This window comes from Bombina bombina, chromosome 1 (genome assembly GCF_027579735.1).
Source record: "Bombina bombina isolate aBomBom1 chromosome 1, aBomBom1.pri, whole genome shotgun sequence".
Taxonomy (NCBI): Eukaryota; Metazoa; Chordata; class Amphibia; order Anura; family Bombinatoridae; genus Bombina; species Bombina bombina.
Genome location: NC_069499.1, coordinates 972,722,496 through 972,728,495, shown reverse-complemented (window position 1 = coordinate 972,728,495; position 6,000 = coordinate 972,722,496). Strand labels below are relative to the sequence as shown.

The 6,000-nt window shown below is 39.2% G+C and overlaps 1 protein-coding gene across 1 annotated transcript in view; it reads left to right on the top strand.

Annotated features, from left to right (window-relative positions):
• TAF4 (TATA-box binding protein associated factor 4) overlaps positions 1–6,000 on the top strand; it is a gene marked incomplete in the record, with an annotated part of 557,264 nt that overhangs the window by 48,451 nt on the left and 502,813 nt on the right.

Genomic DNA, 6,000 nt, shown 5'->3' with positions numbered 1-6,000 from the left:
CCTTTTGCTCGGATACACCTCAGACCACTGCAACTATGCATGCTCAATCAGTGGATTGGGGATTATGCAGATTTGTCTCCTCAAATACAGTTGGACCAGGAAACCAGAGTTTCTCTTCTCTGGTGGTTGTCTCAGGATCACCTGTCTCAGGGAATATGTTTCCGCAGACCAGAGTGGATCATTGTAACGACCGACGCCAGTCTGTTAGGCTGGGGTGCAGTCTGGGACTCCCTGAAAGCTTAGTCCACGGCCCGCCCTGGCAATTAAGTCGGGTAAAAAAATTTTTTTTTTGTTTAAACTACAGTCACCACGGCACCCTATGGTTTCTCCTTTTTCTTCCTAACCTTTGTTCGAATGACTGGGGGGTGGAGCTAGAGGGGGAGCTATATGGACAGCTCTGCTGTGTGCTTTCTTTGTCACTTCCTGTAGGGAATGAGAATATCCCACAAGTAAAGGATGAATCTGTGGACTGGATACACCGCAAGAGAAAGTAATTTATCAGGTAAGCATAAATTCTGTTTTTTCACATACATTTGTCTACATAAATCTGTATTTAGAAAGTGTTTTTTTTTTTTTTTTTCTTTCATGTAATTAGCAAGAGTCCATGAGCTAGTGACGTATGGGATATACATTCCTACCAGGAGGGGCAAAGTTTCCCAAATCTTAAAATGCCTATAAATACACCCCTCACCACACCCACAATTCAGTTTTACAAACTTTGCCTCCTATGGAGGTGGTGAAGTAAGTTTGTGCTAGATTCTACGTTGATATGCGCTCCGCAGCAGGTTGGAGCCCGGTTTTCCTCTCAGCGTGCAGTGAATGTCAGAGGGATGTGAGGAGAGTATTGCCTATTTTGAATGCAGTGATCTCCTTCTACGGGGTCTATTTCATAGGTTCTCTGTTATCGGTCGTAGAGATTCATCTCTTACCTCCCTTTTCAGATCGACGATATACTCTTATATATATATATATATATATACCATTACCTCTGCTGATTTTCGTTTCAGTACTGGTTTGGCTTTCTACAAACATGTAGATGAGTGTCCTGGGGTAAGTAAGTCTTATTTTCTGTGACACTCTAAGCTATGGTTGGGCACTTTGTTTATAAAGTTCTAAATATATGTATTCAAACATTTATTTGCCTTGACTCTGGATGTTCAACATTCCTTATTTTCAGACAGTCAGTTTCATATTTGGGATAATGCACTTGAATCAATTATTTTTCTTACCTTTAAAAATTTGACTTTTTTCCCTGTGGGCTGTTAGGCTCGCGGGGGCTGAAAATGCTTCATTTTATTGCGTCATTCTTGGCGCAGACTTTTTTGGCGCAAAAAATCTTTTCTGTTTCCGGCGTCATACGTGTCGCCGGAAGTTGCGTCATTTTTGACGTTCTTTTGCGGCAAAAATGTCGGCGTTCCGGACGTGGCGTCATTTTTGGCGCCAAAAAGCATTTAGGTGCCAAATAATGTGGGTGTCTTATTTGGCGCTAAAAAAATATGGGCGTCGCTTTTGTCTCCACATTATTTAAGTCTCATTTTTCTATGCGTCTGGTTGCTAGAAGCTTGTTCATTGGCATTTTTTCCCATTCCTGAAACTGTCATTTAAGGAATTTGATCAATTTTGCTTTATATGTTGTTTTTTCTCTTACATATTGCAAGATGTCTCACGTTGCATCTGAGTCAGAAGATACTTCAGGAAAATCACTGTCTGGTGCTGGAACTACCAAAGCTAAGTGTATCTGCTGTAAACTTTTGGTAGCTATTCCTCCAGCTGTTGTTTGTATTAATTGTCATGACAAACTTGTTAATGCAGATAATATTTCCTTTAGTAATGTACCATTACCTGTTGCAGTTCCATCAACATCTAATGTTCAGAATGTTCCTGATAATATAAGAGATTTTGTTTCTGAATCCATCAAGAAGGCTATGTCTGTTATTCCTCCTTCTAGTAAACATAAAAAATCTTTTAAAACTTCTCTTTATACAGATGAATTTTTAAATGAACATCATCATTCTGATTCTAATGACTCTTCTGGTTCAGAGGATTCTGTCTCAGAGATTGATGCTGATAAATCTTCATATTTATTTAAAATGGAATTTATTCGTTCTTTACTTAAAGAAGTACTAATTGCTTTAGAAATTGAGGATTCTGGTCCTCTTGATACTAATTCTAAATGTTTAGATAAGGTCTTTAAATCTCCTGTGGTTATTCCAGAAGTTTTTCCTGTTCCTGGTGCTATTTCTGAAGTAATTTCCAGAGAATGGGATAAATTGGGTAATTCATTTACTCCTTCTAAACGTTTTAAGCAATTATATCCTGTGCCGTCTGACAGATTAGAATTTTGGGACAAAATCCCTAAGGTTGATGGGGCTATTTCTACCCTTGCTAAACGTACTACTATTCCTACGTCAGATGGTACTTCCTTTAAGGATCCTTTAGATAGGAAAATTGAATCCTTTCTAAGAAAAGCTTATCTGTGTTCAGGTAATCTTCTTCTTAGACCTGCTATATCATTGGCTGATGTTGCTGCAGCTTCAACTTTTTGGTTGGAAACTTTAGCGCAACAAGTAACAGATCATGATTCTCATAATATTATTATTCTTCTTCAACATGCTAATAATTTTATCTGTGATGCCATTTTTGATATTATCAGAGTTGATGTCAGGTTTATGTCTCTAGCTATTTTAGCTAGAAGAGCTTTATGGCTTAAAACTTGGAATGCTGATATGTCTTCTAAATCGACTCTACTTTCCATTTCTTTCCAGGGTAACAAATTATTTGGTTCTCAGTTGGATTCTATTATCTCAACTGTTACTGGTGGGAAAGGAACTTTTTTACCACAGGATAAAAAATCTAAGGGTAAAAACAGGGCTAATAATCGTTTTCGTTCCTTTCGTTTCAACAAAGAACAAAAGCCTGATCCTTCATCCTCAGGAGCAGTTTCAGTTTGGAAACCATCTCCAGTCTGGAATAAATCCAAGCCTTCTAGAAAAGCAAAGCCAGCTTCTAAGTCCACATGAAGGTGCGGCCCTCATTCCAGCTCAGCTGGTAAGGGGCAGGTTACGTTTTTTCAAAAACATTTGGATCAAATCTGTTCACAATCTTTGGATTCAGAACATTGTTTCAGAAGGGTACAGAATTGGTTTCAAGATAAGACCTCCTGTAAAGAGATTTTTTCTTTCCCGTGTCCCAGTAAATCCAGTGAAAGCTCAAGCATTTCTGAAATGTGTTTCAGATCTAGAGTTGGCTGGAGTAATTATGCCAGTTCCAGTTCTGGAACAGGGACTGGGGTTTTATTCGAATCTCTTCATTGTACCAAAGAAGGAGAATTCCTTCAGACCAGTTCTGGATCTAAAAATATTGAATCGTTATGTAAGGATACCAACGTTCAAAATGGTAACTGTAAGGACTATCTTGCCTTTTGTTCAACAAGGGCATTATATGTCCACAATAGATTTACAGGATGCATATCTGCATATTCAGATTCATCCAGATCATTATCAGTTCCTGAGATTCTCTTTTCTGGACAAGCATTACCAGTTTGTGGCTCTGCCGTTTGGCCTAGCTACAGCTCCAAGAATTTTTACAAAGGTTCTCGGTGCCCTGTCTGTAATCAGAGAACAGGGTATTGTGGTATTTCCTTATTTGGACGATATCTTGGTACTTGCTCAGTCTTTACATTTAGCAGAATCTCATACGAATCGACTTGTGTTGTTTCTTCAAGATCATGGTTGAGAGGATCAATTCACTAAAAAGTTCATTGACTCCTCAGACAAGGGTAACCTTTCTGGGTTTCCAGATAGATTCAGTGTCCATGACTCTGTCTTTGACAGACAAGAGACGTCTAAAATTGATTTCAGCTTGTCGAAACCTTCAGTCACAATCATTCCCTTCGGTAGCCTTATGCATGGAAATTCTAGGTCTTATGACTGCTGCATCGGACGCGATCCCCTTTGCTCGTTTTCACATGCGACCTCTTCAGCTCTGTATGCTGAATCAATGGTGCAGGGATTACACAAAGATATCTCAATTAATATCTTTAAAACCGATTGTACGACACTCTCTAACGTGGTGGACAGATCACCATCGTTTAATTCAGGGGGCTTCTTTTGTTCTTCCGACCTGGACTGTAATTTCAACAGATGCAAGTCTTACAGGTTGGGGAGCTGTGTGGGGATCTCTGACGGCACAAGGAGTTTGGGAATCTCAGGAGGTGAGATTACCGATCAATATTTTGGAACTCCGTGCAATTTTCAGAGCTCTTCAGTCTTTGCCTCTTCTGAAGAGAGAATCGTTCATTTGTTTTCAGACAGACAATGTCACAACTGTGGCATACATCAATCATCAAGGAGGGACTCACAGTCCTCTGGCTATGAAAGAAGTATCTCGAATTCTGGTTTGGGCGGAATCCAGCTCCTGTCTAATCTCTGCGGTTCATATCCCAGGTATAGACAATTGGGAAGCGGATTATCTCAGCCGCCAAACGTTGCATCCGGGCGAATGGTCTCTTCACCCAGAGGTATTTCTTCAGATTGTTCAAATGTGGGGGCTTCCAGAAATAGATCTGATGGCGTCTCATCTAAACAAGAAACTTCCCAGGTATCTGTCCAGATCCCGGGATCCTCAGGCGGAAGCAGTGGATGCATTATCACTTCCTTGGAAGTATCATCCTGCCTATATCTTTCCGCCTCTAGTTCTTCTTCCAAGAGTAATCTCCAAGATTCTGAAGGAATGCTCGTTTGTTCTGCTGGTAGCTCCGGCATGGCCTCACAGGTTTTGGTATGCGGATCTTGTCCGGATGGCCTCTTGCCATCTGTGGACTCTTCCGCTAAGACCAGACCTTCTGTCGCAAGGTCCTTTTTTTCCATCAGGATCTCAAATCCTTAAATTTAAAGGTATGGAGATTGAACGCTTGATTCTTGGTCAAAGAGGTTTCTCTGACTCTGTGATTAATACTATGTTACAGGCTCGTAAATCTGTATCTAGAGAGATATATTATAGAGTCTGGAAGACTTATATTTCTTGGTGTCTTTCTCATCATTTTTCTTGGCATTCTTTTAGAATTCCGAGAATTTTACAGTTTCTTCAGGATGGTTTAGATAAAGGTTTATCCGCAAGTTCTTTGAAAGGACAAATCTCTGCTCTTTCTGTTCTTTTTCACAGAAAGATTGCTAATCTTCCTGATATTCATTGTTTTGTACAAGCTTTGGTTCGTATAAAACCTGTCATTAAAGGGCCACTAAACCCAAAATCTTTCTTTCATGATTCAGATAGAGAATAGAAAGTTAAACAGCATTACAATTTACTTCCATTATTTATTTTGCTTCATTTTCTAGATATTCTTAGTTGAAGAAAAAGCAATGCACATGGTGAGCCAATCACATGAGGCTTCTTTGTGCAGCAACCAATCAGCAGCTAGTGATCATATCTAGATATGCTTTTCATCAAAGAATATCAAGAGAATAAAACAAATTAGATAATATAAGTAAATTAGAAAGATGTTTATAATTGCATTTTCTTTCTAAATCATAAAAGAAAAAATGTGGGTGGCATGTCCCTTTAAGTCAATTTCTCCTCCTTGGAGTTTGAATTTGGTTCTGGGGGCTCTTCAAGCTCCTCCTTTTGAACCCATGCATTCATTGGACATTAAATTACTTTCTTGGAAAGTTTTGTTCCTTTTGGCGATCTCTTCTGCCAGAAGAGTCTCTGAATTATCTGCTCTTTCTTGTGAGTCTCCTTTTCTGATTTTTCATCAGGATAAGGCGGTGTTGCGAACTTCTTTTGAATTTTTACCTAAGGTTGTGAATTCCAACAACATTAGTAGAGAAATTGTGGTTCCCTCATTATGTCCTAATCCTAAGAATTCTAAGGAGAAATCGTTGCATTCTTTGGATGTTGTTAGAGCTTTGAAATATTATGTTGAAGCTACTAAGTCTTTCCGAAAGACTTCTAGTCTATTTGTTATCTTTTCCGGTTCTAGAAAAGGCCAGAAAGCTTCTG